This window comes from Taudactylus pleione, unplaced genomic scaffold (assembly GCF_031769625.1).
Source record: "Taudactylus pleione unplaced genomic scaffold, aTauple2 ptg000280l, whole genome shotgun sequence".
NCBI classification, from domain to species: Eukaryota; Metazoa; Chordata; class Amphibia; order Anura; family Myobatrachidae; genus Taudactylus; species Taudactylus pleione.
Genome location: NW_028284682.1, coordinates 1,196,573 through 1,223,549, shown reverse-complemented (window position 1 = coordinate 1,223,549; position 26,977 = coordinate 1,196,573).

Genomic DNA, 26,977 nt, shown 5'->3' with positions numbered 1-26,977 from the left:
ATCAAATTTTGCAGTGAGCAAAGGAACAACTTGCAGCGGTATTTTGTGCTGCATGCATCTAACGCCCACAAGATGCTGTCACAGTGGTGGTGGTGGGGTTCTGAGTGCCCAGCAAACCCTCCTGATGGGCAGAATTATTAATTATAATTTTTTTGAAGATGGAGAAAGCTGTGTGTCCGTCTCAGTACAGTGCGTGATCATGACTGCGACCATCACAGTCAGCCTTAAATGAGAGCTTTCTGCATATACTGTAGAATGTCCATGGGGAGCTGCTGTGCTTGCCCAGCCACAGTCCCTCCGTCCTAACATCATGCATGAAAGGCCAACCAGAGGAATGCAGTGGTAGGGGCCCCTGCTTAACGGGTGTGGTCATCCAGAGGGGGTGTGGCCAGCCACCCCAGAGGCTTGGCTAACCATTAGGCAAATCTTGGTGTAGTTTCTATAGAAGGGAACTAAGGCCCTGATTCAGAGCTGCTCGCAAAAAGCAAGCCTCCTGGCCGCTCGCTAAGCTGTGGGTGACCACCCACAGCTTTAGCGAGCAGCCAGGTGATGGTCACAACCATCGGGCTTACGACGAGACCCTTGTGGTAGGGTCTCGTCTGCCACAAGCCACAGTGAGCATCCTGCTCTAATACAACAGGAAGCTCACTACTGAGGTCACTCATGATGTCAGTAGGGCCGCCCCCAAACGGCAGGAGTTCCAACGGGAACGCCTCCATTTGGCCAGCCACCCCCCCCTCCCCGCCTACAAAATGGGGTGAGCTGTCGATCAACATCGACAGCTGCCCCATCTTGTAGTGAGTCCCGCAGTGAGTGATTTCTCGCTCATGCACCATCGACCCGCTTGAGAGTGGGTCTGAATCAGGCCCTATGCCCCATGTCATACTTGCCTACTCTCCCGAGACTGCCGGGAGCCTCCCGAAAATCGGGTGCCACTTCCGGCGCCCTGCAAGAGTAGGCAAGTTCCACGGAATGGCCACCGCCCCCCACGCCCGCTGTGAAAGTGGGTGGTCCGGGTGTGCGATGACACGATTTGTGCTGGATTGCATCGTTGCAGCCCCGCCAATTGCTTTATGATGCCAGTAACTTTGGCATTATAAAGCGGGGGGGGGCCACGATGACACGCCCTCACTCCGCCTACATAAACCACCCCGACCCTCCCTGCTGCACCGACCTGGCAGCCCCCTACCGGAGGGGACTGCCAGAATGTCAGTAAGTATGTCCCATGTTGGTCAGTGGTCCTGCTCCACCAGGTAACTTACCATCTGCCGTAACTAGGGCGTAACTGCAGGCCACGCGCACTCCGTGTGACGTCACGCAGAGGGGGCAGGGCCACAATCGCCGGGAATTAGAACAATGCCTATAGAACCCTCAGGATGCTGCGGGGGGCTGTAAGGGCAGCAGTGTGCACGTCTGAAGGATCCTAAGGACAGAGATTCTGGCTGCAGGGTGCCATTCCAAGCACCCTCCTAGCCAGATGCCTGGGCCGTGGGTGAGCGGCAGTGTACACCCCTAGTTACGGCCCTGAACCATCTAATAAAGTAACAATCTATAATTCAAGGTCTGGAACTTGACACCTAGAAGAGGGGGGTGAGCCCACAGGCGGTGGGTCCCACTGGCATTTTCCCTTGTACCCCTATAGGCCAGTCCAATCCTGTGTATGGAACTTTGGGCCTGATTCAGACCCGGACGCTATTTGCGGCCACTCGCTGGCTAAAAGGGGCCGGCTATTTAAATAATGTGCTCACACTGCGTCGCGTCAAGCCGCCCACTGAGTAATAGCGAGCGGCCACTCTATGCGCTCGCACCTATAGAAAGACGCCTTTGACACCACCTTTGCCGCTCGCAACACACGTCATCTCCAGCAGTTGTAGGAGTAATCGGGAACATCGAGAGCCGTCGGAGCTGCTCGCAGTTCAGGCTAAAATACACCCCAGTCACGTGTGTAATGACGCTACTTTGCTAATTATGCACACCCATTAAATGCTGTTCTGACGGTCGGGCACGCCTGCGTTCGCACATCCACACCCCCGTTTACAAGCACCTTCCCCTGTTACCACCCACAAACGGCACTATCTGTCACTCAAAATAGCGATCCGACTGCGGCGCTCAAGAAATCGCTCAATGTGAGCGAGCTCAGCATAGCGTCCTGGTCTGAATCAGGCCCTTTATTGGGGAGGACTGTCGATAACAGCGATGAATAAGCCCGTGTGGACTGCAAAAGATAATGATGTAAATCTACAATACTGTATGTCATATTCATGAAACTTAATTTAATCAAGTTAAATGATATAAACACTGCTGCTGCAGTAATAATTCTTAATGAATCTGAGCTCTCTAATAAGTTAAATGTCATTAAAAGCGGAGAGAACCGTGGAGGTTCTGAGCAATAATAAGTTCCATTTATGTCCTTATACAATAATGTTTATTGAAGAAATTACAAAAGGCGTTTGAGGAAATATATTTCATGTAAGGATGAAATTTGGTATAAAAATACAGAGATTATAGTGCCAGCTACAACCTCTTCCTACCAGGGATTACTGTGCTGGGCTGGAAGACGCTATGTGGAGTAACATCAAAGATCTTCAGCTGATGTAGGGTTGAATGGGTCCGTTTTTCGGATGTGTTTTGCGTGTTTTCGCACCAGAACCGCACGTATACATATACAACGAGTTTGTTGAGGAGTCACACACAACTCAGTCGCATCCGTGCTTTCAGCTGCAGCTGGTGGCATACTTACCGACGTTTAGGCTGCCCCCACAGGAGGTTGGGCCTCTCTTCACAGCAGGTGGGTGGTGCGGGGGGCATGGCGTCTCAATCGCGTCATTGTCGCTCCGCCCCCTGCTGTACAGAGCCAATAATACAGGCACTGTAAAGCTGGGGGCAGGACTACGATGATGTGATTCAGCGCGTATTGCGTCATCGGTTCCCCGGACTGCCCACTTTTGCACAGTAAGTGGGCAGTCATGGGGGGGAGTGCTGGCGGCAACGGGATGGGGGGGTGTAGGTCGGTTCCAGGAGACTTGCCTAGTCTTCAAGGTGGTCGGGAGCTCCCCCTGATTTTATGGAGGCTCACGAGCATTTTGGGAGATTTGGTAAGTATGCTGGGTGGTAATGAGGCGCAGGGACAAACGCAGGATTTCTAGAGGGGGGGTTCCAAATGCTTGATTTTAGAGTGAGTGTGGCCAGTCCATGAACAGGGCATAATTAGCAATTAGCCAGCCTTACATACAAACAGAGATGTGCGCCGACCCCTGTGTTTTGGCTTTGGATCTGGATCTCCCCTGGTTTTGGATCTGGATTGGTTTTGCCAAAACCTCACCTCCGTGTTTTGTTTTCGTGTTTTGGTTTTGGATCTGGATTTTTTCTTAAAAAATAAAAAAAACAGCTAAAATCACATAAAATTGGCCTTTTTTGTTCCTACAGTATTAATAACCTCAATAACATTTATTTCCACTAATTTCCAGTCAATTTTGACCACCTCACAGCTCACAATATTGATTTTTTTTCATCTAGTTAAATGACCAAAAGGTTGCATCCAGCTTGCTGGCTCAAAACTGATTGATATAATTATTAACAGAGTTGAGGACTGTGCAAAGATGATGTTTCGGATACCCTTGAGGATCGAAGGCATGGGCCTTCATAGAGGACAAGGAAGTTGACGACCTTGCATTATCATGATGACTGCTGGCGACAGCTACAACAAGTGGTTCTTGGTCTTGCTCTCCTGTCATGTGACAGCCCTCCATATTTTCTGCAGTCTTGAAGCAGTGTCACAAGCACCAATAGCGTAGTCAAGGTGCAGTTACAAAATCCACACACGTGCAGTCGTGCGCACACAGAAAAAAAAAATACAAAAGACACAATTTATTTTTTTTCTGCTCCAGAACTTTGGGCCCAGAGCACAGATTGATGATGACTGGAGTCGAGCAGCACTAGCTTGCGTTGCTGACTTGCTGTATTTTGTGCGGTTAAGCCTAACACGCACACAGACAAATATTTATTACACAAAAAATATATACTTTATTTGGGTTCAGAACTTGGGCCCAAGGTGGACGCAGCAGACAGCACAGCAGACAGCACCAGCCCTGATGGATCAGCAACAGCCCAGATGGACACAGCAGACAGCACAACACAACACCAGCCCAGAATGGATCAGCACCAGCCCAGGACACAGCAGACAGAACAGGACATAGCAGACAGAACAGCACATCACCTCTCCCCAGCCATACACTACCCACCCTCCCTGTTCAGTCTCCACAGCCGGAGTGAAATGGCGCCCGCCACGTCCCTTATATATAGAGACGAAAGCTCGCGAACCGCGAGATTTCGTCTCTATGGTTTTGCCTCGATTTGAGAGATCCGAGTCGGCGGAAACATCCGAGCCCGCTTAGATCCCACTCGCATTCCCTTAGATCTCTTAGATCCGAACCCGCTCATTTTGGATTTATGGGTCCTTAAAATGTTTCTCTTCTTTCAGTGACCTATTCTGTGTGGCTGTGAGGTGGCAACTTGTAGGTCAAGATGGCAGCTAGCACATTTCTGTCATTTTTCAGCGTAACAGACACGTTCTGCTCTACTAGTTTGTGTAATGTTTTGAAATATTGACTAAGGGCCTGCTTCAGAGACGGACACTAATGCAATGTTCCTGCAGGTGGAGCGATTGTTTGCCGTTCTGCATGCGTATAAGCCACACTGCGCGAGAGCAGCAATCGCACTGCGATTACCGACGCACATAGGTATCCATTGCAGGGTGAGTCACATGTTGTCAGCGTTTGGGGGGTGGTGACGGGGGAGTGGTCTGAAAAACGCCATAAAGGCAAGATGGCCACCGATGTGTGTCGATGATACCGATATTTACGCAGGTATGCGACGACGTACGCAGGTAAGAAGGCCGCAGTGGGAGTCTCTGTGCTCAGGAAATCTGTGCACACATTAGCATATTTTCGCGGGTGTGTAGCGTACGAAAACACAGCTGCGATCGCATTAGCGACCGACTCTGTGTCAGGCCGTAAACTCTGTGACGTGTAAATCATTATTATTGTACCTATATGTGCTACTATACATATGGATTTGTAACTTCTGCTATTGGGTTTCATCCCTCTTATAAAACTGATTGTTTTCTGCGTCATATGTCTTCTTCTAAATGAATTGATTTAACCGTGATTTAACTGTGGAACACAGGAAATGCTGATGAATTCCCACCTCCCGTGTGATATTTCCATATAACTATGAAATATAATCAACTCTCACTGTCGCAGTTTTGTGGTATTTAATGCTGCTTATATGTCTAGTACTGTAATTATTATACACATTTATGGCTGTGATAAGACTATATTTTTTCCCTCTTTTACTGTTTCAATTAGTACTTAATGATATCAATAAAAATGACATATTATTAATGGCGTGGTGTTTTCTCTGTATAAAATTAATTTAATGTACATAAAAGCGAAATATGTGCACTTTAAAAGTCAACTAGATAAGCAGAAAATGAGCAGCGATGAATTGAAACCTCTCTCATCTGTAATTACCCAACACCTCTCATAGCCGAGTAGGTAGAGAAAGCGATTATAATCCAGTATTATCCTCTACATTGAGTCATAAAATGATTGGCACACTGGGCAATAAACACATAGGGGGAGATGTACTAAGCTCGGGAAAGTGATAAATTGGAAAGTGATAAACTACCAGCCACTCAGCTCCTAACTGTCATGTTACAGGCTGTTTGAAAAATGACAGTTGGGAGCTAATTGGTTGGTAGTTTATCACACTCCAATTTATCACTTTCCGGAGCTCAGCGCTGGGAGATGGGACAACCCCTGGAAACACTCACCTGGAGGAAGATACCATTTGATCCATCACCGGAAGAGGAGATGTTGAGAGTAGATTGCGGGGTCCCGTCTGCTTGACGCCGCTGAAACTGGAGTCCTCAATGGTATTTTCCATGAACCAGTCTTGTAGTACTGCAAGCTGAAGAATATCAAGCTTGTCCAATTAGAGACCATTGTGAGGCTTAATGAAATTAGTGCCATCAGCAGACCAATATTTTCACACGTTACACATCCTGGCTTATATCACTTTAGACATACAATCAAGAAAACACAAAATAGCTTATCTGATTATCCACATCAATAGCCGCCGAAGAGCCAACCTACAATGCAAGTCCCTTGCCTCGGGATAAGATGTAACCCAACGCGTTTCGTCTGGACACTTGTTAGCATATTTACGACTTTATCAGAGACATAATAAGATGTCAACCTTACTTTCTTATACAGCACAAACAATTAATACCACAAGGTCCAGTGTGTGGAACATAGTAATTGGCCAAGACATGTAGTTATATGAATTCTCTCTATTGATTCCAAAAACTGAATTCTAATATTTTCTAATATAAAACTGCAAAGTTTATAGTGCTAATATACCTATTGGCTTAGAACATCAGTTATCTATATATACAGACTGGGTCAATACAGTACCTGTTAATTATTCCCCGAGAGAACCATATACAAAACACAGGTTCATAACAGTAACAAAACATTACTCTGCAACTATTGGCTAATAACTGCTTATACTGTATATGCTGAAATACATGGGGGTATTGGGTAAGTTCCAAAGTGATATTTTGGAGTTCAGTGCATTCGATTTTTAATAGGATCTAGTTGTCTTTCTAATTGAAGTATGAGTCTGTTTTCCTGCGCTGTCCAAACTTATTAATGCAGCCTAAAGAGTATGACGTGTGCTCTATGCTTGATGAGACCACTATAGCCATGCTGGAATGAGTGGATGCACACAAGCGCCTTTGCAATTCCATCCTGCTAAAATTCAAATACGGCAGGAGGTGTCTGAAGTGAAGAGATGCCTCCTGTCAGCATCTGCGATCCCAGCGCTGCTACCGAGGTGTTACATACACTTACTAAGCAGTGTTAGGAGACAGAGTGAAAAGCGATAAGGTGCCAGCCAATCAGCTCCCAACTGTCATTTTTCAAACACAGCCTGTGAGATGACAGTTGGGAGTTGATTGGCTGGCACCTTATCACTTTCTTATCACTTTTCACTCTGTATCCTAACACTGCTTGGTAAATAGACCTCACAGTATAAATTAATCAGCACAGTCTCCTGGTGCTTCCTAGTTGCATCGCAGTGTGACTAAGACGCATTTTCGGGAAAATGAAGACGCCCGACGTTAGCATAGCCGCATTTTCTGAAAAAAAAAAAGACGCCAGATGCTAGCAGAGTTGTACGTAACCTGGAGGCTCACTCACGCCGGGCATACCGCGCTGCATGGCGTAATGAGGATAGATGACACATCTTTACAGTATGCTGACTATTTTTTGCAACCTGTGTTTCAGAAAACGCCATTCTTTGTTAGGGATACCTCTGACTTTCTTGTAAAAGATTTTGGACAACCTCCTGCTGGTTCATTACTTGTTATACTTGACCAGTGGCGTCCCTACCTCATCTGACAGGTAGCGTGGAGTAGTGATGGCTGGGCTCATAGTTCGTGCACCAGGGAGAAGGGAGCATGGCCTCACAAAAGGGGGTGCAGCCTCATGGAAGGGGCGTGGCCTTACGGTCTGAGCCCCATTTTTGACACATCGGGGTGCTGGAGGTGCAGGCTGCCCCCAGGGACCAGCCTGTCTGATGTGCCAGCTCCCTCACTGTGTCAGGTGCCGAGTGCTGCATGTAATTCTACAGTGCAGCACCCAGCTCCTGTCACTGAGGGGGGAGTCTGCACCTTGGTGTCACCCCACGGCGTTTGACACCTGAGTGCGGCCCGTACCCCCCTAGTGATGCCACTGTACTTGACATCAGTAGTTTGTACACTAATATTGAACATTGTGAGGGAACAGATGCAGGAAGGAGGGTGGTTACATACATACAGTCCACACTATTGTGTAATATATTGTCTTTCTGAAAATCACTGTTCCCCAGTCTATTTACCTAATCCGACCAGTGGTCCTATCATCCTATTTGTGTGTATCCAGCACCATTGCCTGGGTATCTCTCCAGCGCTATCCCCCTGCTTCTCTCCAGCACCATCCACACGTGTCTCTCAAGCACTATCTCCCTGCACCTTTCCAGTACCATCACCCTGCCTCTCTCCTGCCATCATCATGCCGACCCCAAGTGCCATCCTTCTGCATCTCCCCAGTGCCATCATCCTGCGTCTCCCCAGCGCCATCCTCCTGTGTCTCCCCAGCACCATCTCCTGTTTAAATATGTATTTAAATGGATGCACACAGGGGAGTTTCTGTGACAAGTACAGACAGGTGCTATGTATTAGTACCCACTGCTTAAAGTGGTCCTAGAGAAGTGGTGGAACCCCCACTCCTTAGCACTTTTTCAACAAAGGGACAGCGCGGGCCATAGGAGCACATTGAAAAAGGGGTGTGGTCTCAAAAGAAAAGGCCATGGCCACACAATAGTATTCCCAATTCAAATGATGCTGCACAGTAGCACAATCTTATCCAAATAACACCGCATATAGTGCCCCTGATTCACATTACACCACATAATAGTGTCCCTTATTCATGTACGACACACAGAAGTGCCCCTTTTACACAATGCCCACATTTGTGCCCCTTATACACAATGTCCACAGCAGTAGTGCCCCTTACACACAATGCCCACAGCAGTAGTGCCCATTATGCAGTGCCCCAGTAGTGGTGCCCCTTATGAAGTGCCCCCAGTAGTGGTGCCCCTTATGAAGTGCCCCCAGTAGTGGTAGTGCCCCTTATGCAGTGCACACAGTTGTAGTGCCCCTTATGCAGTTCCCCATGTAGTAGTGCCCGTTATGCAGAGCTCACAGTAGTGGTGTCCTTATGCAGTGCCGCCAGTGGTAGTGCCCTTTATTCAGTGCCCTCAGGAGTGGTGCCCCTTATGCAATGCCCCCATTAGTAGTAATGCCCCCTGTAGTAATGGTTGTAGTAGTGCCCCGAGTAGTAGTGCCCCCAATAGTAATGCCCCCTGTAGTAATGCCCCCTGTAGTAGGTAGTAGTGCCTATTAAGAAAAAACATGATGATGCCACACTGACAATATTGTATGAAAAATGTTTTTCTTTGGATTCTGGAATTTTAATTAAAGGGTCTTTCACATAAAGCTCAGTTTGATTGATATTTTTATCAATTTAGGTGCTACCGGATCATCTTATATAGGTACAATATAATGTCATATCAGAACGAGAAAAGAATAAGATGCAATGCCCAGTGCACTATTATGGGCCAGGTATGTCTATATTTTGATTTCTGAAATATTATTAAAAATGTATAATCTCTATTAGTATATTTTTTTAAAATATGATATGGATGTGTGGCGAAATAATACAATTTGTAAAGAATGTGAACAAAAAGTAAAGAATAAGTGATTAAAAAATACACTTCCTGATGCTGCCGGTCAATTTCGATCTCCTTATCTATATAGATATCAAATAACAATGCTGTGTGATATTTTAGTTCTTCTTCTATAGTACTGCTTATTCAACAGAAAGTCCTTTTGGAATATGGATCTCTAACCTGAAGTATTATCCCAATCGCAGTCCTATATTTATCAGTTACAGCAGTATGCGCATTTTTTTCAATATTGTCAAAGAATATGTTGCTAGTGGAAGGCTGTTAACACTGATACTTTCTACCACAGGTGTAGATCTCTTAATTGTTGGAAAATTTCACAGATAGGACATTTGTAATAAGACATTGTATAGACTTCATATGTGTTAATCAGGTTTGCCTTTACTTTTATCGTAATCCTAGGCAGACTCTACAACATATGCTCATAGTAAAGCATATTGTTCAAGTATGGTAAGAGAACTTAATGTGCTCACTAATGTTCCATCCCAACTTGGATTTTTTCTCTATATGTCTCTATATACATACATTGTGAATATGATTCCACACTAGCGTATATACATTAGCAGGTCACAGATTTTTCCTTTTTTTCTCTACACACATGCATTATATATATGATTTCATATCAGCGTGTATATAATAATATGTTACAGATGCCGCATACAATTGTGCGATGTCCGGCAGCACTTAGGGAACGCCGACGTGCGTTTCACCTGGGGCTGCTTTGTCAAGGCAGTGCAACCAGAGTGTTGTTCATAGCCGGTATTTATCCTATCTACTCCATTCATATTTGTCAATCCCTGTCATTCCATATTTACCCATCTCTGATTGGTTGTCTGGGTTCAGTATGACCGTTTGAAATGTTAACATTACAGATACCTTCTATTATCTCGTAACAGTCCGGAATTAATAATGATGTCATAATTAGTTGTTACAAGTAAAAATGGTTATATATTTTCACTAATGTATATTCCTATAATTCATTACATACATAATATCCTTTGTAAATAATCCCACCATTATAAAGCTGCGTCTATTAGGATTATCATAATTGTTAGTTATAAATTGCTTAAAAAAAGCCTAATTAATGGATGGTAACTTTTATTTTCTAGAGTATGGGTATATATATTTTTTTAAGTGTCATTTTGGCTATGCTTTTTACTATATCCTTTTGGAAATTAGATATATATAAAAAAGACTCATGTTTCATCCAATATTAATATATGAAGATCATCTAAAACAGATTGATCAGAATTTAATAGTGACAAAAGTACATATATATATTCTCTCTAAAAGTCACATCCATATCCTTTTGTCTCCATAAATTTATTTCTAGATACGTGTATATAGATGTAATTGTGTTATTAATGTTGTTCTTATATTAAATAATATTAAGAATTTGTACTTGGTTCATTTGTCCCTTTCACTAAAACTAAAATATAATCCCAAATTAAGTGTTTGTGATTAAACCATATTGTGTTAATCATATTCTACATTAAGTAAATAAATTGATGTACATATCAGGTATAGTAAGGCTGGTGTGTTGTATTATGTAATCTAAATTAGTGTTAAAGTGATTAATATTTATTTATTTATAATGTGGTATTTTTTAAATCAAATTAAACTCAAATAAATATATATATATATATACTTTTCATAAAAAGACATTATGTGTATGTAGTGTAGTGTAGTGTATCATATCAAACTGTGATACCTATCTTATACCTTTAGGGATCAATACACCATTATATTTATTTCATAATGGGTTCCATATCATAATCTGTGTTTTTCTTGTTGATCATTTAGTGGAACTTTCATCTTTGGACATTTGTCTATATTCTGTGGTTTATTAGAATTTAAATTCTAACTAGGTATTATTATTGATCTTATAAAGAAGGGTTAATAATCATAATGTCATCTCATAGATATATAGATCTTCTTCTTCAGTCTTTATTCTATCAACCCTCCAGGAGGTTGAAATCTATGATGTTTGGGTTGTCATGAGTATTAATCCTGTGTTTTGTAGGTGAAATCGAATCATTCTCCTATTTTCACAAAAAGGCACCATACTGAATGTTCTCATTCATCCCATTAGTTCTATGCTGTTCATAAGGAATATCATTCTAGCTTCCCTTTTTAAAAGCTCTTTTGTGATGTCACCTCCCCTTATTCCCAATTTAATTTTTTCCATTCCATAGGCTTTCAAATGATTGGGTTGCTATTATGTTTTTTTTAGAAAATGTCTTGTGACACTAGTTAGGGGTTTGAAATTTATGTGGTCAGTTCTTGCATTTTTTACATTTCTAACATGTTCTAAGACCCTTTGTCTCATTTGTCTCTTGGTCATTCCAATATAGTTGAAACCACAGGGACAGGAAAGGCAATATATTACTCCCACAGTTTTGCAGTTAATGAAGTCTCTTATAATATATTTTTTTCCATATCTATGCAGATATTCCTTTTTTGGCTCTATGTATTTGCAAGTTGTGCGATTACCACATTTAAAACAGCCCCCTGTAGTAGGTAGTAGTGCCGCTTACACAAAAAAACCTACAATACTTACCTTAAGCACTGATCCTGTGTCTGCTGCCATTCGGTCCACCTAGCTGCTCCTTGGTACTATGGGAGAGATGTCATGACATTTCTTCCATAGTGCACACTGTGGAAGCCAGAAGCCGGAGCTCATTAGTGAACTCCAGCCTACAGCTACGGAAGGGTATATTTCACCTTCAGTATTGTTACCTGGAAGTGATGTGGAGTGCAGCAGAAGTGCGTTCCCATGCCCATACAGTTCACCAAAAAAATAAACTTGGCCCCTCGTGGGCTCGCTTCACTCACCACGCTTCTGGCATGGTGGCTTGCTTCGCTCACCACAGGTTTATATTCCCCCTCTATATCCTGTGGCAGTATCACCGGAGATGGTGCTGGTGAGCAGCAGATTCTGTGTGTGGCAGGAGAGATCCACCCACACAGAGTACAAAAGCATTGTGGGAAGATGTGTAATGCTGCCATATGACCAGAGCTCAGGTGAGGCTGCTGGTGGACACAGTCAGACAGTCCAGGTGGGGCTGCAGTGTGAGTGAAGCAGACCAGGTGGTCAGGATCATACCTGCAAGGAGGCAGGCAGACCCATATACCTCTGACACTGTCCTTGTGAGAGGCGGCAGCCAACAAGCTGAGAAAGCTATACCAGGCCAGGAGGCCAGTGTCCAGTCCTGCACATGGCAGGAAGGACCACAAATCTCAGAGACTGTGAAAGACTTTCATGCAGATTAGCTGCTTCTACAGAGAGGGTTCAAGAAGTGAGCTAGTGCCCTAAGAAAGGGCTAGGTTGTTTATTATTTCATTTCTGTTTACTGGTTTCCATGCTGGAAGTAAAACATAATTTTTGATTATTTCACTGGAATGACACGTGTGGACTCTAATTCTGCACCTAATCATTGCACCACTGACACCAACCTACCAGGCTAATTACCCCAAGTTGTCACATGTGGTGGAGAATGCGGGCATACAGATTTTATGCAAAAAGATCTATGCTGCAGAAAACGTGGAATACAAATGGAAATATGGATGCTTGTTGCACTGCATAATTGTACTCTCCTAGAAGCCAAAAGGAGACTCACTGCACCTGCATGGTGGAATGCTCATCAAGCTGGCGCATGAAGATAAGTCTGTTGTTTAAACAAAAAAATTGTCTGCAAGTGTACTTCCTCAGCATTGGTAGGGTTAAAAGAAATTGTGTGGTTTATCCTGGTGAATTGCTCATGCTCATTAAGTCAAGGTGTGGTACTGAGGGAGCAGAGGTTCCTATTGAAAGGCTATTGAGACTGTTTGATACATGCTGGTAATTGTAGTGCCACATGAAGAAAAATGTTTTGCCATGTTGAAAATACTTTTAAAGGCAAAGTGTGATACAGTGAAAACAAAAACAAGTTGTTACTGTGTATTTTGTGCCAAGAATCATGGGAAATAAAAAGAAAAATTCTAAAGGCAAAATTTTTGTTACAAAGTGTCATTCTCAGTCTAGAGATATGGAAAACCTGGGCTGGAGTTTACAGTCTGAATATAAAGATGTCAGTGTGCATGGCCATGGTATGGAGCAAGGTCCGTCCAGAGAGGACTACTCATACTGTCAAATTCTTCCAGGCTGATATAAAGTCTTCAATGAATGTAATGCGTATTATGCTGGGAAGATTGATGACTTAATGGAACAATTGGCTGATAAGAGAAATTTTCATGAGCAAGCTGGAAGAAAATTACGAAGTGAATTGTCCTCTTTGAAAATGGCATTTGAGCAGGAAAAAATAAAAAAAAATTTGAAGTTCTTAAAGAGACAGACCTCAAATTGGCAGCTATGTCTGAATGCCTTGAGGAAGCTAAACTTTTCAAATGTGTTACAAAGTGTGAGAATGATGTGCTGCTAGCAAAGAATGACATATTACAGCAATATATTGTTGAATTGCAGCAAAAGTGTGTGGTACTTCAGCAGGAAGTGGAGGAATTGAAAGAAGGTGTCCAGAGACATCGGAGTGATGCAGATCGCACGCAAGTGAAAGTGGCGGATCTGGCTCTGCTGTTAAAGGAAAAAGACTCTTTAATTGTCTCCACTCAAGTAGAGCTTAAAGATTGTGAATTGGAGAAAATTTTCTTACGGGATAGTTTTGTGAAGTAAAAGAGAAGTATCTCCAGATGCTGCAGACTCACGCTCAATGGGAAATTGACCTTGAAGGAAAAGATATGGAGGTGGTCCATCTTAAAGTCAGCTGTAAGCAGCAAGTACAAACTGTCCACTCCAATTTAGCTGCAGCTAGAGCAGTTTCAGAAGGTCTGACAAAAAGAAATGTATTCCTGGAGGAAAGTCTGCATAAAGCTGCAGAGCAAATTGAATATTTGGAGAGAGAGAGCTTAACCTTGCTCATGGCAGGGCTTGGAAGATGCAAGAACAGAGTGAGAACCTTGAGAAGTGTCTGCTAAGTACATGGGACCAGTTGCAATGATTCCAAGTGGAGAGGAATACCAAAGAAATGGATTTGCAATGTGAATTAAACATGGCAGAGTCTGAAATAATTGTACAAAAGTTGAGAGTGGCTGAATTTGAAGTTGTGGAGCGTGAACTTCAACCTGTGCTGGTGGAACATGTTGAAATTGTTCATCATATTTTCAAGGCTCAAAAAACGGGAGCACAAGAAAGTCCAAGAGAACTATGCCTTAATGAAGTGGAAGATAGCCATCAGAGCCATGAGATCAAGTCTGTGGATCAATGGAGTAAACACTCATGTACCTTATGTGAACATGAGAGTCCGGAGTATGAGGGTCAATGCCAGTACATGGTCTGTTGACATAAAGCCAAGGTCCAGAAGTTGTGATGCTGGTGACTCTCAGGATACTGTTAGCTCCTCTTCTTCCAAGGGGCCATCAGTGAAGTATGCCAGTAGCCAATATAGGGCTTCCAGGCAGCAGGTTAAAGTTGGGTCAAGTAGAAGTTGGCCAAAAGGCATGCCTTTAGTAGGTTTAAGTGGCAAGAGTAAAGAGGAAGTGTGTCACTTTGGGAAAAGTTACCTCAAGTTCTTAATGTCTGCCACAGTACCCAAGGGTGAGCCTCAAGTACTGCATAAAGAAAGCAAGTACCACCATTGGTACCATAAAGTAAGGAGAAAAATTACCTCCGGAACTTGGAGGATGCGACCCCCAGAAGTTACCAGAATCTGGATAATCTTGGATCCGGTGGATGGTTCTGAGAATAATGAAGAGGGACTTCGCAATGTGAATGCCCCATCCCATGTAGCTGAACCCAGGGGTTTCAAGCTGGGGAGGGGGATATGTGGCAGTATCACCAGAGATGGTGCTGGTGAGCAGCAGATTCTGTGTGTGGCAGGAGAGATTGGCCCACACAGAGTACAAAAGCATTGTGGGAAGATGTGTAATGCTGCCATATGACCAGCGCTCAGGTGAGGCTGCTGGTGGACACAGTCAGACAGTCCAGGTGGGGCTGCAGTGTGAGTGAAGCAGACCAGGTGGTCAGGATCATACCTGCAAGGAGGCAGGCAGATCCATATACCTCTGACACTGTCCTTGTGAGAGGCAGCAGCCAACAAGCTGAGAAAGCTATATCAGGCCAGGAGGCCAGAGTCCAGTCCTGCATGTGGCAGGAAGGACCACAAATCTCAGAGACTGTGAAAGATTTTCAAGTAGATTACTTGTTTCTACAGAGAGGGTTCAAGAAGTGAGCTAGTGCCCTAAGAAAGGGCTAGGTTGTTTATTATTTTATTTCTGTTTACTGGTTTCCATGCTGGAAGTAAAGCATCATTTTCATTTATTTCACTGGAATGCCACGTGTGGACTCTAATTCTGCACCTAATCATTGCACCACTGACACCAATCTACCAGGCTAATTACCCCAAGTTGTCACAGTCCACATGGATTGTAGGGAATGACGTTCAACAGTAACTGATGACGTCAGGGTACAAAATCTGAAGGGGATCTATCCACATAATTTCAGCTACCAATACGAGGAAGGAGCAGGCACCCGCTGGTAACAAAATCTCTGCGGGCACTCCACAAATGGAGCCTCCCTGCTGCACCGGACTGAGGTGGGCCAGAGGAGGTGGAACTGGTTCAGTCTCCAAATAGAAATGACGGACCGCAGTTCCTCCCCATTCTGGCCCACTTTAACCCCTGAGTGTACCCTGTGTGTAAGTAGTACAACCAGTGCCCCCTGCGATCAGACTGGACAGAGAGTTACAGGCAGCCGAGGTACACCAGAGTCACAAACCAGAAGTACATGTTTTACACAGATATGCTGAATCCGGACGGTAGGTTGCAGGCTCCATGCACTCTCCATGCGGTGACCCGATCTCCCTCCTCCACTTCCGCCAGTGTCCTTTTGCTCCTAGTCCCTGCAGCAGAGCAGCTCCATTACAAAACAGCATAGTAGCTCCTCCTCCAGTCCCTGCAGCAGAGTAGCTCCATTACCCAACAGCATAGTAGCTCCTCCTCCAGTCCCTGCAGCAGAGCAGCTCCATTACCCAACAGCATAGTAGCTCCTCCTCCAGTCCCTGCAGCAGAGTAGCTCCAGTCATGGCCGGTTTCCTTTGGTGCTGCCCCCATAGCCTCACATTCTTGCTGCCCCTATAGCTGCACACTGATATAGTGCCACAATGCAGTGCCCACGGCTCAAATCATGCCACACTGCAGTGACCTTCCACTCCTGGACAAGGCTTAAGTTGCAGTATTTATCATATATCATTATTTATCTCCTTACTCCCCTAATCAGTTCTTTGGGGCTGATTCAGCAAGGATTGCAGTTGCTAATACACATGCAATTGGCCAATTGTTGCGTACTGCGCATGCATATGCATTGCAGTCCGCATGCGTAAACCAGATACTGCGATCAGGACTGCGATCGAAGAGGCTACACAAACCCATAGCAGAGTGATTGAAAGGAAGTGCCGTTTGGGGGTGGAGATGGGGGGGTGATCGGCCGAACGCAGACGTGCCAGTGTGTTTGAACCCCATTGCATGGACGTGCATAAATTATCCACTGCAATACCATACGCAGCCTGAGGCCTCATACCGTAGCGTGCGCTGAAGTTAGCAATTCCTGAGTGAGGTCTGACCTGCCTTAACTTTGTGTATGGGTCCGATGGTACTCGATTGTACCGATGTTTTCGCAGTCTTGCTAACCATTACGGATGTGCCTGTAGGTGAAGTTGCCGTCCTTATGTAGCATTGCGGCTGCATTGAGATCGCTATGGATTAGTATACTATCGCAGTTGAACTGCATGCGTACGCTATATTGCGCTCCGTAAAGAATCAGGCCCACTGTCCTCCTGACTGGGCTGGCCTCTCTATCCTGGAAGACTTCCCCAAAGTACGACTCCTCTGAGGGTATCACTTCTTCCATGACCCTTTACTTGCTTCCCCTCCTTGCAGGCCAGAGATGATGTATACGCTGCCATGGGGGCCCAGGGCCTCTTCGACATTGCTGGGTGTCGGCACTGCTGGCATCTTCAGACCCGGCACAGAGCGATCCATCCTGAGCTCTCCCACCATCTCCCGCCGGCACGGAGATGCCACCATTAGCAGCCTGTAACAGCAGAGCAGGAACGCGCACCTAGTTCTTGCACTGGTGGGCCGCGGGCACTGTTGCCAGGCTATGGTGCTCAGGGCAACTGTCAACTCACGTCTTGAGCTGCTCCATGCTCCAGTCCCCGAAGTGGCCATTGCATTCACCATTCTACCTCACGCTGGTCCCTACTTAAGTATATTTAATTGGTGGAGGGAAAGGAGGGCACCGGTTACTGCAGTCATTATACAAATGTGAGTAATGGGAACAGGAAGGGGTGGGCTGACTGATCCAGGAAGCACAGCCATAGGTAGCCAGCCCATGGGGAGGGGCCAACCGCTATTCAGCTACTAACATGCCAGGGCCAGCTCCGGATCACATATTTAAAAATAAATAAAATTAGGGATGGCCATCGCTGGTGTAAGCATCGATGGTTACCATCGATGGTAAAATAGTAAGTAACAAACGATGGTTACAAACTATTCACTGGATGACCATCAATGGTTTCACCAACCGATGGTCATCTTTCTTTCTGTTGACTTACTGGCCCGTAGGCCAATCAGAACATGGGGGCGGGGTTTCACATGTGCCAGGGTGGAGCTATGCTCCCGGTCCCGGCCCTTGGTTTAAAAAAAAAAACATTTGGTTATGTTTTTTACATCGATGGAGGGAAACCATCTTGTACTCCCCCATCGATGTCAAAATCATTTGACATCGGCCATAAACCATCGATGATTTTCAGCCCACTGGGAAAACTCTTGCTTAAGTTTATGGTCAATGTGCCTCTGGTCCAAAGGGTCATTAGTAACTCCAAGTGGCTAACATTGAATAATAGAGCATACAAATATGCAGGCTGTGTAAACGGGCGATTTATAGTACAATTTCTCTCATCCTACTAACAGAGCCAGAGTCTTTGCTTTCACTGCACGGTGCCATCTTCCCAAAGATGGCACTGGGAGGATGGCGCAATGGAGGAGGAGGGACCCATTTGCCGGCACAAGGTACTGTAAGTAGACTATGAGTGCAGGGTGCACGGTGCTCCCCCCTGCACCCATTATAAATACACCTTTGACGGTCACTGAAAGTGGGCATCTCAGTCTTTGCACATTGATCTACATCAGGGAAGGGCTGTGTAGTGGCGTTAGCATAAAGTCGCAGACGCTACTGCGGCTAAAGACAGAGACGCAGACTCGGCTGTATGAGATGCCTTATTGGCAGAAGCAGCTCCGGAGGTGGGGCTGCAGCACAGTCCAAAATCCAAATAGGGGAGCCACACCAACTGCCACCCCAAACATCGCTGGCTGGGACTAACTGTTAGTTGGTGTGGCTCCCCTATTTGGATTTGGACTGTGCTGCAGCCGCACTTCTGGAGCCCCCACTGCTTATTGGTAATCTTATATATATAATTTGCTTAGTCCTTTTGTGCGGAAACGCTCTTTGAATTTGAATATCTCAAAGACTAATTAAGATATTAATGTGATTCTTTTGTGACGGATTTTAATCAGCAATAAATTACAGAATTTGGAATAAAACTGTATACAATTTGCTGGAAAAAAAAATTAGGCAAAAACCATAATAAATGCTTTAGTATAGCTAACCTTAAAATGTCAAGAAAACTACCAGAACACAGAGCCGGCACAGTGACCCGGGGGAAGCGGGATAGGGGTGATCGCCGCCGGCTGCTGTTCTCACGCACTACTGGTGGTCTGTGCTCTCACATGGACCCGGCGCCATAGCCATGTGCGGACACTGTTTACGTTATGCCCAGTTTGGCTCCTGATTGGCAGCCTGGCTGCGTGAGGCTGATGCCGTAGGGGGCGCTCTTCCCTCACCTACTTTCTCCAACATGTCAATTCCAGGCTCGCAACTCCTAGCCAATCAGCACCAGGTTTGCACCTGGAAAGCAACGCCTCATTTCTATGCTTTCCACGAGAGCTGCCGGCAGCTGCTGATTGGCGGGAGGCTGAGAGACGGTGAGGCGGAGTAACAGTGCATTATCATTTGCATCTATAGGGGCTCAGCTTGCAGTACCCCCCAGAAACGGTCCATTTTGCTTCAAAGCCCATGGCCAAATATATCATTGCACTTACAAATTGGCAAAACATTACAATAAAAAAATCCCCCAAAACCATAAAAGGGCCTGGCTTAGCCGGTTATGTTTCACACACATTTTTTATTACCCGATTCCGTCGGATTAACATATGATGTAGCCATTAACTAGCGAGCATGTTCTGTACGTATGTTCTGGGTTCAAATTGGCAATATGTTCGCCACGGGCATACTGTTAATTCCCTATAAAGGAGCTGTACACATACTGTAAATGAAAATGCATCTCCATAATCTCCCAGTTTCCAGTCTCTGGCTGTAGTAACAAATGTACATTGTTTACATTGCCTGACACAGGTTTATGTGATCACAGGTGCCCCTTATCCTTCATGATATTTCGGTGTTGAATGAATATAAATGACACAGCTGCTAATATAGCAATAAGATGGAGTCTAATGAGCAAAGTTTGTAATGAGAAATGAGATCATGCATCACTAAAGCTGCATTAATATCTTATTGATGGTGTTTACTTTATGCTGTTTATCCAATAGCACGTAGAAATAAATCTCAATTCTTCTCTGGTCCTCCAGGCAGCTTTGGCTATTACTGCTGTAAAGTCTACAGAACTTATTGTCTTGGGGAGACTGTAATATAGTGAGGACAGAAGATGCTGTCTGAGAGCACAGACGTGGGGCCAAATGTTATAGGGGCCTATTCATCAACACTAAAATAACGTTTTTAAGGACATTTTCCTTAAATAACCTTATTTTGGTATTCATGAACAGACTTAGCACAGGAGATATCACAGATATCTCCTTGCTAAGTTCCCCTGCGTTAATTTCCACACTCCCCATACATTAGTATATTAGTACATTAGTACATTAGTATGGGGATGTGGAAATTGTGGTATTCATCAAATTCCGAAAATTATGAATTTTCGGAATTTGATGCAGTTACTATTCACCACTGTGAGGTGGAGAATAGCAGAATCGGCTTACCTGTATCCACGTGTGCAGGTCCCCCGACGAGTCCCTCCGGCGCTCTGCTCCGTTCTCAGGCTCCGGAGGCTGGTTTGTCATGTGTGTTCCCCAACAGATCACAAGAAAGTTTAGAAAAAGAAAAAACATTTTTTTTTTTTTGTAATCTGTCATATGGTCTGCTGGGAAACCACATGACAAACCAGCAGGACGGAGCCGGAGGCTGCTGTGCGGACAGGTAAGTCGGGGGGGGGGGAGATGACCGAAGGGGGGGTGGGGTGGGGTGGGGTCGGGGGGGTGCACAAACTTAACGCATCTGTAGGCAGTGCTGGTTTTACAGATGTAGCAGCGCATGTGCAGCACTGTTTCCAGATGCGATAAGGTAGTGTAGGCAGGGAAAAGTATCTATTTCCCGAAAAGCTGTCATCGCAAAAATGACAGCTTTTCGGAATAGATACTTATGGAGTGGTGGAATGATGAATTCCACCTATAATTAGGTAGAACTCCATGCGAGTTCTAAACCTAATTATCTTCATCGAATTTTTAGGTTTAATGAATAGGCTCCATAGGGTGAGAGTTTAGAAAATGTTAGCGTTGTCTGATACTTTTTAAACTCGCCCAATATAATAGAGTCCGAGAACAAAGCAACAGAGCAAACTCACATGTTTTTCAGACACAAAAAACTGACGATTTAAACTCTCATCCAGGCGTTTTCCCATTTTGAAAATACAACTCGACCAATGTGAGAGTTTAGGGAAGGGGCGGAGCTAAATGGTGCAAATCGCGTAATTTAGCCCCGCCCCCTTCTCAAGGACCGGCAAATCGCGGGGGGTTTCTGTAAAGGGGGCGGTGCCTAGTGCAATCTATTGTCTGCCTCCCCCCCCCCCCCGAAGAGGAGAGCACAGGTCCCCTCCTGCTGCTCCCGGAAAGCTGCCCAGGAATGTCGGCAAGTATGGCCTTAAGCACCTGTTTCACAGACGCTCGCTCAATAATGGTTGCGGGAATATGCAAAATGCTAATCTCAGCCTTCCTTTTGTGCTCCACAGTGTGATGGAGGGTACGAGCGGTGAGAGGCCCACTTTCAGTCTCCATGGGCGATTGAGGGTGGAGAATGGCGGTGGCCTGTGTTGAGCTATAACAACAAACTGTGGGCCTGAGTCATTACCCATCGCAACTGCGATTACGCATGCAATTGGCTGACTGTTGCATTCTGCGCATGAGTAGGCATCGCCGTGACTACGCAGACCAATCGCAGAGTGATTGACAGGAAGTGCCGTTTGTGGGTGGTGACGGAGGGGTGGTCGGGGAAACGCAGGCGTGCCAGTGCATTTGAGCGCCATTGCAGGGGCGTGCATAAATTAGCTACTACGATGCCCTACGCAGCCTGAGGCCTCATAGCGTGCGATGAGGTTAGCAATTCCTGAGTAAGGTCGGGTCTTGTGCTAGTGTGCGTGAGGCTGCGATGGTTCTCGATTGTACCGATGGTTTCGCAGTCTTGCTAAACATTACGGATGTGTGTAAGGTAAGCCAGAATGTTCTCTTTGTATTAATTCAGGGGTCTCCAGGACGTGCTTGGAGAGTAGGTAAGTTTTCCAAGTACACACTGGAGAGTTAATCAGCATTTGAAAAAAAAAATGTAACCCTAGTGTGTATATTTTAGAGCATGTAGATTATAAGCTCCACTGGAGCAAGGACTACTGTGAATGTTTAAAAGTTCTCTAAAAAGCACTGCGTAATATGTTTGAACTACAGCATGTAAACTAATAATAAAAAAATAATAAAATTGCATTCATTTAAACTGGGAGGTGAATTTAGTGATTAAATTCACAAAACACGGGACATAGGGGGTCATTCAGACCCGGTCGTTAGCGCCGATGCGCTCGGACCGGGTCGATGGCCCCCCACAGAGCATGCGCACGACAATGCCAGCGCCGTCGTGCGCATGCGTGAGACCCGCTACGACAGCGCCGGTCGTAGCGGGTCTGGATCCAAAGGGGGCGAGCTGTCAATGTTGATTGACAGCTCGCCCCGTATGGAAGGGGCGGGCCGGGGGGGTGGCAGCCCAAACTGAGGCGTTCCCATGGGAACGCCTACCATTTGGGGGTGGCCCCACTGACATCGCTAGTGATGTCAGTGGAGAGCTTCCGGCTCAGACAGAGCCGAAAGCTCTCCTGGGCTTACGACAAAGGAGACCCTACCCTAGGGTCTCGTCATAAGCCCTGATGGTCGCGATGGTCTTGACCATCGCAACCATCACCTTAGGCGGTCGTAAGGCTGTGGGTGTTAACCCACAGCCTTACCACCGCAAAGGAGGACCTCTTGAAAATTCAAGACGTCCTCCCCTCATTCAAACCGACCGCACGCTCTGTGCGACCGGCCCTGAATGAGGTCCATATACTCAAGGGTGAGGGCTCACGCGCCAACTAGCTGCAATTGAATATAAGGTGAGCTGCTTGGTTCCTTTACTCTTTCCCAAGCAGAGGGATAAGGAAAAAAATTATGTTTCATTTTATACTTAGAGTACATGATTTTCTAGAGAATATGTAAAAAAAAAATCAATTAGCACAAAAAAAAATGTTAAAAAAAAAAAAGTTCCACAAATCTGTAGCACGCCCATCACGTATATATGTTCCACAACTTTACTATAATTTATTTTAAAATAATATTTCCCCAGTCCAGGTGCCATCTCCTTTAGTAGATATGGTTGATGGCACTGTACAATTACCACTGTGTAAATCAATGACACGACTTTGTAATGCCTTTTATCTTTTACCTGTATTTAAACTCCCCATTGCGTGATGAGTGTTCCCTCCTAACAGTGCAGGGTAAACTATCAACCATAACCATAATGAAATAACGACACAGAGACTTGTATAAGGGGAAAGGAAGGTCAGATTTATTTATTCTTAAACTAATTAAACTATTTAATATATAACTGAACTAACTAATAGAAGAAGAAAGAAAGACAGACACAGTATGGTGGCGCAGAAAGAACGGCCCCACAATGCAAGATCACCAACTGCATACTCACGTCGATCTTCTAAATGGGAGGCGAGCAGCCAGCCCATTACCCCGCCCAAGGCATCCACCTCCCACCCCAATGACACGATGTGAGGCCCACCTGGTTAGGTGGTTGCCGCTGACCCCGGTAGGGTAGAATCAGCCTAAGACATGTATTAGAAGGGAGAGCACCTCAAGCTCCAAAGACAGATGGCGACTGCTACCGTTCTTTCCCACCGCAAGAAAAGCCGACACCAAACAACTCAATGAATATTAAACAGCCGACCAGAGAAATTTCTATGAAATGGCTGCCAAGCAGCAACTCTGGAATAGCACTGACCCACCCTCTGCCAATCCTATAGGCTAACCAAACCTAACCCCACCCACTGCCCAATCATATAGGCTACCCAAACCTAATCCCACCCCCAACACTATCTCACTAAACCACTAGCCCCTTCCTGTCCAGAGGCCGACACCCACAGGCTCAGGTGTTTAATTACCTCCATGCATATGAAATGCACTCTGTCTTACTTCTAACTTGAATGGCCTAGCAGAAGCAACATGCTTATCAATATAATAAGAAAAATAACAAAAACTACGGGCCTGAACAGTCCGCCACAAAATGGAACATCGGGACCAAATGCCTCCTTTCCCCCTGCATCTCGCAAGGTGTACAGGCCTCCTGCCCTACCTTGCAGGGATTACAACTTGGGTAGCCACCTGGACCGATGGTGCTCACTGCGCCCTCAAGTCTGCCCCAGCCGCATCTGCAACCCCCCAGGAATCAATGAAAGACCAACACTGCTAAACTTAATGAAAAGGCCATACAAGACCGGCCACTACAACATAAGCTGACATTGACTAAAGAATAACCACTTGAAAATTAGGGAGGGTGGGTGGGCAATCTCCTGAAGAAAAGAGGGAGAAACAACTATATTTTACCCATAAAAGCCCTGGGTCAGGCTCCACCCCTAACTAAACTGAGTCTCTGTTGGCTTGGCTAACAGCCCCTAAGCACCACCCATCTACCAACTGCTCACCCTTTGTGTTACAGAGTGTGCCACGTGACAGACTAGAGGTTTATGTCACTCCTGTCATAAAGGGATGACTTCCGTGGTCTTAAACGCTTTATGGTCCGATCACTCCGCACACTCATGCCACACAAAACCCACCATGCCTAATCTAAAAATAACAAGACAGAGACATAGCATTGGGTGAAAATGGGTCAGCTTTTTATTAATATCAAAACTAGAAACCTATTTAATAGAACCTATTTTATGCACAATTTAACTATTTAGCATAATTTCTAACTAGAAAAATAACAAAAACTACAGGCCTGAACAGCCCGCCACAAAATGGAACATCAGGACCAACTGCCCCCTTTCCCCCCGCAACTCGCAAGGTGTACAGGCCTCCTGCCCTACCTTGCGGGAATTACAACTTGGGGAGCCCCCGTGCATCCGAGGGGGACCGTAGCCACCTGGACCGGTGGTGCTCACTGCGCCCTCAAGTCCGCCCCAGCCGCATGGGCAACCCCCCAGGAATCAATGAAAGACCAACACTGCTAAACTTAATGAAAAGGCCATACAAGACCGGCCAAACGAGGACAAGGTCCGCCGCCGCCACCATTACTAACTGTCAAACTCCAACTGACCCTAAGCATCCAAATTCCTTAGGGCACTAAACAAGTTCCTAGAGAAAATCTCTAACACACCCCTAGACAGGTGCACGCCATCGGGCCTATAAAGGTGCATGTCCACAACTGAGATGTTCGAGTGCCCCACTACGGCACCGCCACTACCTGTGATGGCTCTATCCACCATGGAGTTAATTCTCCTTCTGTAGAGCTCGATAGCTCCCGGGCGCTCAGCCCCTCTCCAATAAAGTCTTGCGACTATCTCTGTCAAAAAAATGACCAGACAGAAAGGCCACTCCCGGGTGAGCACCAGCAACTCCCTCTGGATGGACATGCGCAAATCCAAGCATGTCCTGTCAGTCAGGTCATTCCCTCCCAGATGGATGACCAGGAAATGGGGGTACCCAAACCTGGCCACTGTGTCCCTAAGGACCTCTTGTAGCTGTGCCCATCGCATGCCTCGGTGCCCCATCCACCGGACATGTGCTAACTATGGGAACTCCCCAGCAGACAGAAGCGCCTCTGACCTAGAGAGCCAAAATATAAAGGAATGCCCTAGTATCCAAATAAATGACTCATCTAGACGACATCCTGGCAGGGAAAAATTAAGGGAAAATATATTAATATATCGTGTAAAATGCGGTTCATATGCAAAACTGGTAAAATTTTGTATCTAAGGGGTGTGTATCATGCTAAGACTAGGCCTATTTGCACCTATTCCTAACACCTGGCATGAGGGATGTTTGGGCAGGGAAGGGATCCCAACTTGGCTTGAGGCAAAAACACAAACACTCCACCGACTGGCATAAGCCAAAGTTAAAACCAGTGGTCAAACAAAAATTCCTCAAGACCCCCACCTAGGGCGAGTAGCTACCGTAGTCCCCAAGTTGGGATGAGCAAAGGCACGAAGCCATGCGTAACATAAGGTAATAATACCCAGCTCCGAACCCCCTCGTCGACCACGTCCCTCATCATAACACTGGCTCTTCTGATCCCGTGTATGACTAGACGGGCCGATCGTAACAGGCGACGACACAGCAAGCAGGTGTAACCCCTCGTTACCCCCTGCCAGTGGGCGAAGGAGGACACCAAGGACCACCCCGGAGAGGCTGTCGAAACTTGTCTGTGACCTCCCCCGGCTAGAACAACCCCAGCACACCCGCCCTGGGCAAAAAGGGGGGGCTTTGCTGCATTGCACCTGCCCACAGCGTCCTAATACCAAAAGTCTGGCAAGGCGGTGTAGGGCCGGCCTCCGATGGAAACCAAGCTCCCACCTTACCATCCTTTCCGTAATGGAAACAACGCAGGCCGAGCCTCGCGGCCCATGTTGCCTGTTCCCTGAGTAAGAATCATAAAACCAGATCTACCTCGAGATCTCTCCCTCAAGAGAATTGAAGCGAGGTACACCCTGTCGGTCCCAGGGGCCAAGGACCGGTGTGCTAGTGTCTCCACGCTGAATGAACCACCCACCACACATAATCGGGACATGAGTCACCGACATTGTTCGCCCAAGGGGCAGGTCTCTTAAACCTTGCCCACTCAAAGCGCAAAAGCGCATCGGCAACCTCATTATTAATCCCAGGAACATGCCTAGCACTAAATCCAATATTAAATTGCAGGCAGCACGATATAATTTGTGCAATCACTCGAATGGCGGGCAAACCAGCAGCTTTCTGTCGATTAAGCGCCGCCACCACACCCATGTTATCGCACCAGAATATGCAACTGCCCACCGCAAAGCTCCAGCGCAACCATGATAGGGAAGAGCTCTAGTAAAAGCATGTTCCTGGTCAGTTCCTCTTTCACCCAGCTGGAGGGCCAATGAGCAGCACACCAACACCTCCCGAGCAAGGCACCAAACCCTACTGAGCCTGCCGCATCCATGAATAACTGTAAGGTCACGTTAGA